General features: G+C 40.8%; 1 protein-coding gene across 3 annotated transcripts in view; it reads left to right on the forward strand.

Moving 5' to 3' along the window:
- Window positions 1–12,615, forward strand: part of hivep2a (HIVEP zinc finger 2a) — a 129,513-nt gene that overhangs the window by 55,657 nt on the left and 61,241 nt on the right. For all 3 annotated transcript variants that reach the window (XM_086265076.1, XM_086265077.1, XM_086265078.1), the window contains one exon: window positions 8,990–9,059. The gene's annotated coding sequence lies outside the window, so the exon portion shown is untranslated. The remainder of the gene's footprint in view (window positions 1–8,989; window positions 9,060–12,615) is intronic.

Here is a 12,615-nt window from a genome sequence, read left to right on the forward strand (position 1 = left end):
TGTGTGTATTTAACACAATTGCCTCATGCTTTAAAGTTAAGTGTAACTATATAGTGTAGAAACTACATGATATGCAGAGAGGGTATATTAAACTGTTCATGTCATGTTCAGTGAAGTAAGTCAATAATATAGCAATGTTAAATCCTGCGACACTGCTTGTGATTTTGGCTCGCGCACTTTGGATCATGGTTTGAGGAAGGCATCCATCTCGTTCAAGTTGAGCAGCCGCCTCTACTTTTTTTCAGAATACCGAAAAAAAGGAAAATGGGTGGTTGTTACATTTACAAAAGTCTAACTTGTAATTTGAACAAAATAATTTCATGTTTCTATGGTGAACGTAATTAAATCATGTAGTATATGTATGAAATTCAACAACTTAATTTGATCTCATTGAGATGACATGATACAATCTAGTAAGAGTGGTTAGTTGAAATTCACAAGATCACACAACTAGAGGCAGACAACTACACACACCACGCGTATGCTGTCGCCATTTTTTGTGGTTGAACCTGTCAAGGACAAAAACGTAAAAATTGTGCATCAAGCCTTGATAAGCCATGTTAACCCTGGATTGGTGGCGTGGTCGTTAGTGCTGTTGCCCCACAGCAAGAAGCTCCTGGGTTCAAAGCCGCAAGCTGGTTAGTTTGCACTGTGTTCTCTCCCACAGTGAAAAGCCATGCAGTTATTAGAGTAAGGTTAATTGGTGGAAATGTTAAAGGTTATTGAATAGTGTTGGAATAAAATGAAAATTGTGAAGGATTAAAATATTCCAAGGGCTCAACTTGCTTCATCTAAACATGTTTCAATCATGTTTTATCAACACAAAATGCACCAGTTTATTTAATATGAATAAGTTGTGTTGATTTAACATAGTTATGTTTCTGCCAAAGCAAAACATCTGTGTGCAATCAATGTCCACTATTGAATCAAGTAAATCTAACATGCTCTTTTTTTCAGTGCATTTGCCATTTATATTTCAGGAAAACTTGCTATCAAAATAAGTTAAATGACTATAAAGACAAAAAGCATTAAGCCTTTCAGAGGTAAATAATAATGAACTTTGCTACTAAATCTGATGGTTAATGCTTCACATGATTAATTAAGAGTTACTACATTTATTATTCTGCCTTTTAATAAATATTGGGGCCCTACTTTTAATAGGTTAGCACATTGCTCAGACCTGTAACTGTGCTTTCCCCTTCAACCCCAAATCAACTGCAAAACTCATGTTTCCTTCTATTATCCTTAACACTCACTCTCTCACACACACACACATAGCAGGACAGGTGGCTGTATCACCTTGACGTCCAGTTTTACACCTCACTCTACAGTCATCTCTCTCTCTCTTGCTCTCTCTCTGCAGGTATAAGCCCCTTATACCTTCTGTGCTCCAAACACTGCCAGGACCACACACATATGCACACACACACACACACACACACACACACACACACACACACACACACACACACACACACACACACACACGCACCCGCAGCAGGTAGTGGCAGCATATCATAGCCTCTGGTTGCCTGGCGAACAGAGCGTCATGATGGAGGGATGACAGGAAAGATGGTTGCACAGATGGAGGGAGGAAAAAGGGTTAGAGCGAAGGACAGATGAAACAGAAATAATACATGGAGGCTGGGAGGGGTGGAGGGATGTTGGTGGAGTGACAAAAGAAGGAAAATAATTACTGAGGGATTCCAGCTTGATGGAGGGAGAGATGGAAACATTGAAAGAGAGATGAGGGAAGAATAGAAGCAGAATGGAGGAATGAATGAGGTGGAGGAGTGTGTAACAGAGGTAAAAAAAAAAGGTGATGAAGAGTTAGCAGATGATGGAAAGAGTGATTGATTAATGGGGGAAAGGAGAGATGAAAGAGAAGATGAAGTAGTATTAAAGAAGAACTGACAGAGGATAAGACGCAGGTGGGAGAAGGTGTTGATGGAGTGAAAAGGAAACATGATGAAAAGAGTGATGTGGAGCAGAGGGCAGAGAAATGAAGGATGGGGGTTAAAAGTCCACTTAAGTGAAGAAATGATAACTGAAAGAACGAAAGCTAATGGTTGATGATGGAGATGCTTTGTCATCAAATGTTTTCTGTTGCCTAACTTATCGTTTCAATGTTCAAAAATAATTTCCCCCAGGGATCAATAAAGTATTCTGATTCTGATTCTGATTCTGATTCTCAACTCCTCCATACTCCTTTTGTTTTCTCTCTGTTCTTGTCACCTCCCCCTGCTCTTTTCTTCTTACTTAATCTCTCCTTTGAACTCATGTTCTTTCCTTTATCTTTCTCTCCTTTTGGATCTTCCTTCTCTTGTTTCTCCCTCATCTACATTCCATTTATTTTTTGCTTTGTCCCCCTCTTTCCTTTGTCGGTTCCTTTTCTTTCCCATGCCTAGATTGCATCTCTTCAGGACTCTGCATTGTCACCTCTTTACACTAACTGTGCTGCACATTGCAGCAACATGTTCGAAAAGGCCCTCCTGACTTCCAAGGAATGGCCTTATGTTTCTGCCTCCCCTTCCTTCTCCGTCAAAACGAAAGAAAAACGATAAAGAGGCCCAGCGAGGACGTGGAAACTTAACTGTTTTCTCCCTGCCAAACTTCCCCTCTCTACCTCTCCCTCTTTCTTTCTGCTTTTCTTCCAAGGTGTTAAAGTAAGTGTGTTTGTGTGTGAGTGTGTGATGAAGGAAAAGAGCTGTGTATGTGTGTGCGGCTGGAATGTGGAGGCTCGTAAGTCACCTCTGATTTTCCACTCCCGCTGGGACACATCCCATTATCAGTTTTATATGAAACTAGGAAATTCCTCTGTGGTCTGTGTGTGTGTGTGTGTGTGTGTGTGTGTGTGTGTGTGTGTGTGTGTGTGTGTGTGTGTGTGTGTGTGTGTGTGCGTTAAATCTCAAGGAGCAGAGCTGCATGTTGCATATGTGTGTTTATGTGTTTTTGTCAGATTGGAGGTTACTGTATGTGTGTATCAGTGTGTGTGTGTGTGTGTGTGTGTGTGTGTGCAGTGTCTGCCTTTATAATGAGCAGCTTAAGAGTGGAATAAAGAGTGTTATTTTTATTCTCTCTATACTTCTCTGTGTACTGCAGGACCACCATAAAATCCTAAAATACAGCGCCATACAGTACATCAGTATTCAGGTTCAAAGGGGCTCGTACAGAATTTGTGGATACTTGATTGGAAAATTTGATGGTCAAAACTTCATGTTCTTAATCTGGTGGGAATTAGAAACCAAAAAATTGTTGCTTTGCTAAGATGTTTAGACATTTTTCGGAAACTTTGCTTTTCTGCTCAGTCGGTTTAAATTGGAAGGATTAGACTGTTTTTGGCTGGGCAAGTAGGTATTTATCTTATTAGTGGCTCCTTGTCTGAGTGTACATAAAATACATGTGTTCTCTAGGTTAATACAAGCTATGATAGACACGTAACACCTTCTAAAAGATCAAATTGAATGTGAATATTTAAGTTTATGGAATAAATCTCCTTACAGTGATCGCTTAAGGGATCACTGTAAGGAGATTTATTGCATTTAACCTATCCTAAAGGTTGGGAGCAGTGGGCAGCTATCATACAGCGTCTGCAGCTGTAAGCTCATGCCCGGGTCAAGGGCACAGTGACAGTAGTTGCCAGGAGACACATGCAAACTCAACACAGAAGGGCTCTGGCTCAAATTCAAACCAAGGACTAGTTGCAGTAAGGCTAACTACCAAAACACTGTGCTGCCCCTATAGGAGCAGAATAGAAAAAAACTGAGTGCGGAAAAAATCTCTATAAAATAAAATATTATTTCCAATTTAATGTAAAAAAATATCATCAATGTTATTGGATCAGTCTAAGTAGAATACCAATGCGTATCTACCACTATTAGCATCACGTGTATGCATAACATGATTGTTTCCACATTTATCCACCTGGAATTCCAAAGTCAGCAAAATGAGTGCTTCAAGTCCCATAACGTCACTAATGGGGAAAATCAAACCAGAGGCCTGGTTACCTGTTCAGTGGTTTGGTTTACTTGGTGCCAAAAATCTAACTTCAAAATCACTTGTGGTGTCATTGATATGAAAAGTGGATACAACTACCAACAATGTAGCAACTTTAAGATAATCTTATGTTACTGCTAATTAATACTCTGACCGAGTGAGAGAAGCTGTGGCCGACTTGCACAATTTAAAAAAACAAAACAGAAAATAAAAATATCTGGTGAAATAGTCAGACGGGACAGCTTAAGCAGACACGAGAGGCCAAGAGCTAATTGGTTGATAGGCTGGAAAAACAAAAATTCAAACTTTTCGTTGTTGTTTCTAACAGCTTCTAATTATTATACGAAAAACTGAATGATATGTAGAAGGCATTTAGCCAGCTGACTGGACACTTGTTTTGAAGCAAACTTAATGAATTTCTTATTGCTGCCAGGCTGTTTCAGATTCCTTATTTGTGGGAGATGGATTGATTAGTGGGTGTTTTTTATGGGTGTTTTGTCACATTAATATAATAAAAGTAGGACACGTCTGGAAAGACTAGAATAATATCAGAGAAGAGGAATAAAGAGAATGGGGAAGAGATGAGAATAGAATCCAAACTGTTCCTAGCCCACAGGCCTATAACTTCCCATTCTGCACTCAGTGGAAAATCAACAAAGGAATATTCCACATCTCTTTTTTTCTCCTTGCCCTCTCCACCTTGATCTTTCCATCTTCCAGTTTGGAAGGAAGGTAGGAAAAGAAGCTGAATGAGAAGGATGTGATTAGCTGGATTTAATCTCTTGCTTTCACAAAGTCACATGGCTTTAAGGATTGTTTTTTACATCAACTTGGTTTTATTGGGCAGCATACTGAGCAGACTATCGGGAATGATGGGAAGAAAGCTGAAGATCTTTATCTGCCAGCCTAGGGCGGTTAAAAGATTCCAAAATTCACTTGCTTCTTTCCTCATTTTGGCAGCTGAATGTGCTACTTAGAGCAGAATCAAACTCCAGATGAGAGTTGGTTACCTGCCAAAACTGGCTGGTTCAGAAGCCAAGCCTACCAGACACAGGCACAAGTTGCCAGAGTTTGGCTGGTGGCTGGTGGTAGTTTCCCACCCTCCAGTCATGTATTCCAGATGTTGTGGATTTAAATCCAACTTGTGACCTTGTTTCATGTCATCCCCTCTCTCGCGCTCTCTCCTGAATTTTTTCCTTTCCCAGTCTTTCCTCATTCTTTCCACACTCAACGAGCAGTACTGTAAGTAAAATATTGAAACAATTTGAGTATGATCTCGTTTGTGGAATACAAAAAATGTATTTGGATGACCGAAAAAGAGAAGTTTGTTCACCTTAAACTGCATTGTTTTTAGTTCACACTCCTTGTATTCCTGGAAAAACCTACCAGTAGTGAGGGAAGAGCTTCTTTCCAGGTAACTCTTATTGAGATGACCTTGAAATAGACTCCTGTCCCAAAGCAGCTTTGGTGTTGGCATTTCTCTCCGTGAGTTCTTATTAAAGGCTATGACTAATTACATTTTTAAAGAAACATGTATTTCGGGCTTTCCTTAGAACAAGAATCATTTTGGACCGTCCCTTTAAAAATATGATTGTTTTTTTGAAGAATTTCACGTTGTAAGTTAGTTGATGAATAGGAAATGAGTCACAGTGTTGTGCGGGGTGACATAATCCTTAATTACAATGTAAACACACACACACACAATGTTTGTATTATGATTTCCACATCCCACTGCCTCAAATGTGAACCAGCGCATCCATGGACTCTATCCAAAAAAGATAGTTAACATCACTCGCTGGTATGTGAAGTACTTTTTTGATCCCTTAGTCGAGCAATTCAACCATTGACCTCTTAGTTTTGAAACAAGACAAGAGGTTCTGACTGAGAGACAGATTACACCACAGATGACAGAGTGGTAAGCATACCCAGTTTATCATCAGATTTAAGCTGAATGGGACCAAAATGTACAAAATGACCATCGGGTTGTAGAAAACAACACTTAAAGCTAGCAACCAAGGCCATAAACACCCCAGGAAGGTGTTTACCGAGTTCGTATATTGAGTGAGAAGTAGAGTGAAACTATTTTGACTTGCTTTTCTAATAACTCGCCCCCTGCTGGCTGTTAGAGAACATGGAGTGTGCAAGGCATTTCTGCACTGGCGTCACTGTTTTGATCCAATGGCCATTCCAATCAAGTTCATGAAACCAGTTGGGTGTCAGTCCACAACTAAACGCAACCCCTCAACAAATCCAATGTTCTCCTTTGTATGGCTAATGTGTGTTAAACGCTATGCCCACTGACCACCTTTCACACTTAAGAAAAGAGGCTCTTTGTTTGTTGAAGAACATTTGTTGGGTTTGTAAGGTCTCAGAAATACATATCTTTGTAAAAATTTGAGAAATATGGCAAACGCATTTCAAATCCTTGCTTGCTTCATTGTGTTTTTGTATCACTTAAAAATTAAATCTTGCATGCTACTTGAACTATATTTTTCTTGCTGACTCTAGAGAAATAATTCATGGGCTTTCCCTTTAAAGCCTATAGTGTCACACAACTTGCATCAGCTTCATTTGCCTCCCGTAAGTGTGTTTATAGTCATACTAATGAGGTTAACCTGATTAAGACTACGGAATTTATATCACCCCTCCTTCACCCTGTTTATACATCTGTGTTTATGTGATAAGGTGCTTAAAATCTGCTTAACTTTATCTATTTTTAACCCATTTATAGCTGATTAATGATAAACTAATTGACACTTATTTGAATGTTAGTTTGTCATTTATTGAGGATAAAATCTAAGTTATCAATTGCTATGATTTGAGAAATTAAACAGAATACGACTGATCAGGCAAGATCATTAAATGCAGATTAACCAGTTGTAATAATATTTTTGGGGGGCAAAATGGCACAAAATGATTATTTCTAGAAGTGATGCAGCTGGTTTAAATATTATTTTCTGGCATTTTTGTGAGTCTGGAAGCATAATGAATTTCCTCATCAGGTGTAGCAGTAGGCATGGTTTTACAATCAATAAGTGGAGCTGATCGGTTTCATGTTAGGCTCTCATGGAATCATTCACTGGACTCAGCCTAACAGGATTATGGCTAAAACATGCAGAGAGGCTGCGTTGTAGATTAAGTGTGATCATCTTGTTAGGAATTGTCCAATAAAAGAGACTCGATCCGGCGCAGCTGGTTGACTTTGTTTTCCTCGATGCATGCACACGGATGGAAACACACGAGTCAGCCTCGCCATGTGTGTGCGGTGTGTGTTTGCACGTGTGTTTTGACAGACATGAAACAGAAAAAACGTCGTCGTAATTTTTTCCCTGCCTCGCTCCTGGCAGACTGGAGCAAGAGGACGACTTGGAAAAATCTGATCTCCAAACACAGTGTGTGTGTGTGTGTGTGTGTGTGTGTGTGTGTGTGTGAGTGACACATATGACTGTACACTTTTCTCTCAGTGTATGTGTTTTGTTGTTTTCCATCTATTACGTTGTTGGTATGTGTTTGGATTTCTTTTGGTCTTTTCCGCTCTTGTTTGTGTGTAAATAGTATATGTGGTGTGTGTTTGCGTGCGCGCGCGTGTGTTTCCGTTCTCAGCCATATTTGAAACCATGTGGCACCGAGACGACAAATCAGATGAATAGAAGGAACTTTCCTGTCTGAGAGGTTTCTTTCTCTCCTCTCTTCCCCCTTATTACTCACTCCTTCCTCCTCTTTCTGTTCGCTACTTCCTGCTCCCCACTACCCCTCTTACCATGTCTCATTCTTTCTCTCGTCTCCCTTCTTTTCTTTCCTCTACACCCTTGTTTCTTTCTTGTTTACACATCTCTATTTTCCTCTGCCTGTCCCCTCCTCTTTCTTCTCTTTCTCCCTCTTTTTCTTTCTCCCCCACTGCCACCTCTGTCTTTACACCATCCTTCCGTCTCCCCTCAGTATTCTCTCTTGCTTCCTCTGTCTGGCCCTCCCTTTGCCACCTGTCTCCTCCATGTTTGTGCAGCAACCTCTTTCACCTCCTCCCGTTCTCCTTCTTCAGCTCTTCCTCTCCTCCTTTCTCGTGCTCTCTCTCTGTGCAGCTCTTTCTTTCACTCTGTTTGCCTAACCCCGCCCATCCATCTCTGTCGTTGTACTTACTCTTCTTATTATTTTTGGTACTTTTCTTTCAATCTTGTTCTCCCCCTCATCTTCTCAACCTCGACGTCTTTCCTTTTGTTTCACCTTCTTATCCCACTCCACATTTCTTTTTTTCACTATTGTCTTTCTCTCTACTCTTCCTCTTTTTCTAAGGTTTCTCCCCGCCTGTCTCCTCTCCTCCTCCTTTGTTCTCCAGCTCCTCTGCCTTTCTCCATTTTTTTCTTCCTCTCTCCCCATCTTATCTTGTCACCTTCTTACTTTTAATCTCTCTCTCACCCCAACTTTCATGGCTCTCTTTCTCTCTCTGTCCATCCAACACTATTTTTTCTTCCTCTCTTCTATTTTCTAGTGTGTCTTCCTGTTGTCTGGGTTTACAACACTAAAAAGGGTTAGGATTTCTTTTCTTCGCACCTCCTGTGACCACTTCCTCGACCGCATCCTGTTTATTTCCTGTTACTCCTGTGACTGGACTCTCTCAGAAAAATACACAGGACCACCCCCCCCCCCCCCCCCACACACACACACACACACACACACAGCAGCCTCTAATTGAATCTACAAGAATAAACTCTATAAAAAGACAAACTTAAAAACAGCACAGCAGGCATGAGCAGTATAAAGAGCCTTGATTTCACACCTGGAAATGCAAAAAAGGCAGACAGACCTTTTGGGCCCTTTGCTGATGCTACAGGATGTTTGTACAGCATTTGATAACTGAAACTTATTACACATTTTCATGGCTAACATGTTCTATGCATCATGGAAAAATATTGTTATCTTGTCACAGCTATTTTTGTTTGTTTGTTTTATGAATGATCTCACACTAATGATCGCTGTCATGTGTGTTTTCTCACAGGATGGCCACATAAGGACACTTTCTGTCGGGACTCCCATTGAAACCAGTCTGACAGAGCGCAGACCGAAAGGTAAGCCGTGCCGGCATCTCATCCTGATTTCATGACGGCCTTTTAGACGTTCCAAGGTTTTTTTTCTGGACAGTGGACTGTGCGGTTTGTGTTGCATAATGTGGGCTTTGTAGATGCGATGATGAGTTTTTCCTTTAATAAACACCGGTGTGAATCAGAGCAGTGTGTTTGGGCCAAAAATGTTCCTTAAAGGCTTTGTTTCCATCCACTTATCAAACCGTTCGTACGCAAACACATTTGAATAGTCAGGGTAATTCAGGTTTGTGTCTCTAACCTTTGGATTTTCCACGCAGCATGTTTAACATTTAATGCTGCATTTAGAAAGAACATAAATCCGCTTTAAAGGAAATTTCTTTGAGGAAAGAATTTTCAGTTTCACTGTTAACACCTGTATACAGTCAGACTGGAGGGACATTGCAAAGACTTTCCATTGTAAAACATTATTTTGTTATTTTGGCATTTGAAGTGACGATGACTGCTTAACCCTCTGAGGTCTAGGTAATTGTTGGTGATAACTATTCCTCACCCAACCATGACCATATGTTTTGGAGCAACGTGACACTGAATTGTACAGGGAAAAAAAAAAATTAATAGTTTCTGAACAACTGATGAACTTTCAGGTTTGCATTTAGCCTCAAATCTCCCCGAATTAGAAGAGAAATACATACAATTCAAACTTAGGATCTTATTTTGAGAACATTTCCAATCACATGTCATTCTCCAGAAGACTGAAAGGGACTGAATATTGGAGCTTTGAGTTGTTGTTACAGCTTATGCAGAGGTTTGACCTTCACGTGGAGCTAACTTAAGTAGAAGCTGTGTGGGCAATCAGCCTCCTCTTTGGATGCCTCATCTGTAAATGTAACCCTTTCCCTTTGGAGGCCTACTTGGGCTAACCCTTGTTTCTCTTTTCTGAACTCAGCAGTTTCTTTCATATTTCAGAATTGTTAGAGAGGTTGATCTCTGCCTATACATTTTACTAACGCTACTCTTGGAAAATTGCACAACCTATATATGCTGAGGTGTCAGATCTCGTCACTGAGGGTACTGGTGAGGTCGTTAAATGTCATCTTTAGGGGGGGAAGAGTTAAAATCATTGTTTTACTGCTGTGTTGAAAAATCCAACCACAAGTGTAGAAGCTCAACACTGTTGTGAATCTCATACTGACTGGCTCATCTCTGGCTTGAGCATGGAGTACATGCAAATCTATAAGTTGGCCAGTGAGAACTAACCGCAAGCCTTAAAATGTTGTGATTACAACCCTGGGTTTCCAAGCTGCGACACACTAATAGATACAGTTCTGCTTTCCTGTGGTCTCAGTGAAAATGCAGAATTGTATTCAGTCAGTTCAGATCAGCTTCCTGTTTGCCTTCTCTGCCTGTTGATGGCTAGTTGCCTTGTTTCTATTGGCCAAGCGAACATTCGTCACAGAGCGATCAACTTTCAACTTTCAATAGAATTTACATGAGATCTCTGAAGCTGCAGGCTGTGTTTGACGCAGCAGCAGACTACCACCGCCACTGGAAATACTGTGTTTCAGAGTGCAGCGGAGGTGGTTACATCCTGTCTGACTGCTTCACGATCCAGCGTCCTGCGTCTTGTGTGGACACGATGCCAATGCGCCGATTAGTTTGGGATCCGTGATTCTTCAGTTAAACAGCAATGCAGGGTGGTGCTGAACTTGTTGATGGATCTCTGTGAAAATATTAGCATGTTTTTACAGTTAATATTGCAAAACGAGTTATTCGAGTTTCTGTGCTCTTGTTGCCCTGGTTACACTGGTTTCTATGGTATTTATAGTATTTTTTGTCTTCTTTTCAAACTTTATTTCTGATTGTTACACTTTATTTTCTTTCTGATTACACATTATTTCTCTTATCTTATTGATAACCTTTGAATGTCTTTATGGATCATAATGTAGCGTTAGCTTTCTCAGGTTTTGTACCCTCCTGACCTGGTTGCACTTGTTTTCTAGTGTTTCTGATGTTTTTATGAGCGTGTGAAAAAAGGAAAATTCTTTTAATGTGAACCATTAGAGCTGCAGGAGAGGGCAGGATTACAATGTGACCACAAACAGAAAAGTCAAACATAAAACACACACACACACACACACACACACACACACACACACACACACACACACACACACACACACATTCCAGGGAGCCAAATTACCATCACCCGAAGTAGCTGAAATGATTTTGGTTTGACACAGACACTGCGGTTGGCAGACAGAGAAAGTATTTTAGAAAGGTGTAAAATAATACGTTACCTGCCCCAACATGCTAACACACACATACACACACACACGCACACACACATGCACACAGACAGCATTCTAAACTTTGCCAGCACAAGATTAACAAGCCAAGACATGAACAGACACCATGAAAAACAAAACAAATCAGCACCACAGAAAATGTTGCAATGAGAAGATGTGCCATAGTTATGTCACAGCGAAGATGTGATGAAGTGTTTTCTGATAATTCAAACACAAACACACACAAACTCAGAGGCTTTCAGCAGCCTGCTGCGTGCCAAGGTTATGAAACAATTTGCATGCACACGCCTTTCAACACAATTCTTCTTTACGTCCATTCAAGCTGAGACCCAACTCTGGAAAGATAAAAATAGAACCTCGCTGACCTCCTCTTTCTCTCCCTCTCCGTCCCTCTATCTCCTTACTCCCTCCCCGCTTTTCTGTCTCTGCTCTGATATTGTTGCAGCTGTTTTGCCCCAGTTGAGTAATGCTTGCACTGTAACAAAAGCAAAAAGAGGTGTTCGGGGTCGAGGCTTCGAGGATTTTTTTTTTTACTCTCCCCAGTGGGAAATATGGCTTTCATCAACACAGTACTCGCTCACAATAATCCAAACATACAGAAACAAGAGATCAAATGACGCAACAGACAGTGATTCACCAGCAAAATGTGAGGCGAGAGTTTGTTTGGTGCAGTTTTGTTGCAAATTTGAGGTCCAGAGTGCAAAATAAACGGCAATGACAAACAATTTGAACTGGCTCAAATTACGGGTCACCGCAGTATTTAGATAGAACTAAACAGCAGAATAATTCAGGGGTAAATTCACCCACGCTCGGTTTATTGACAGGGAGTGAGGATGCAGTTGCCCCGACAACCTCCAGAGACGGCAAGTCAGGCATCCCGCTGCGCTGATATCAACTTCAGAATAAATCCAGTTTGTTTTCGCAGCCCCCATGCACAGCAACGACCTAAATGGAAATACATGTTTGCATGCGGACAGAGAGGGGAAATGCACGCGAAGCAAACAGGTGGCAGACATCTGGGATAGTAACTTTAAACTAGCTGTGAGTATTGAAAATATTAACTCGTAAAAAGCAGCAGATTGTTGAAGATTTAGAACAAGCGAGCATCTGCTGTCAATTAAGATCTGAGCAAACTTGACAGTGATGACAACAATGTTTAAGGCTACTCAGCCGAACATGCTGAGTAGCCCTAAAGAGGAGTTTACAGAGAGCAAGGAAAACAAGCAATGCGTCCTGTTTCCTTGAAAGGTCCAGGCCTTTTTAAGGGATGTAAA

The sequence above is a fragment of the Aulonocara sp. 'chitande type north' Nkhata Bay genome, linkage group LG15 (assembly GCF_057382095.1).
Source record: "Aulonocara sp. 'chitande type north' Nkhata Bay isolate Kocher_YH1m ecotype deep benthic linkage group LG15, A_spYH_male_GT1.1, whole genome shotgun sequence".
NCBI classification, from domain to species: domain Eukaryota; kingdom Metazoa; phylum Chordata; class Actinopteri; order Cichliformes; family Cichlidae; genus Aulonocara; species Aulonocara sp. 'chitande type north' Nkhata Bay.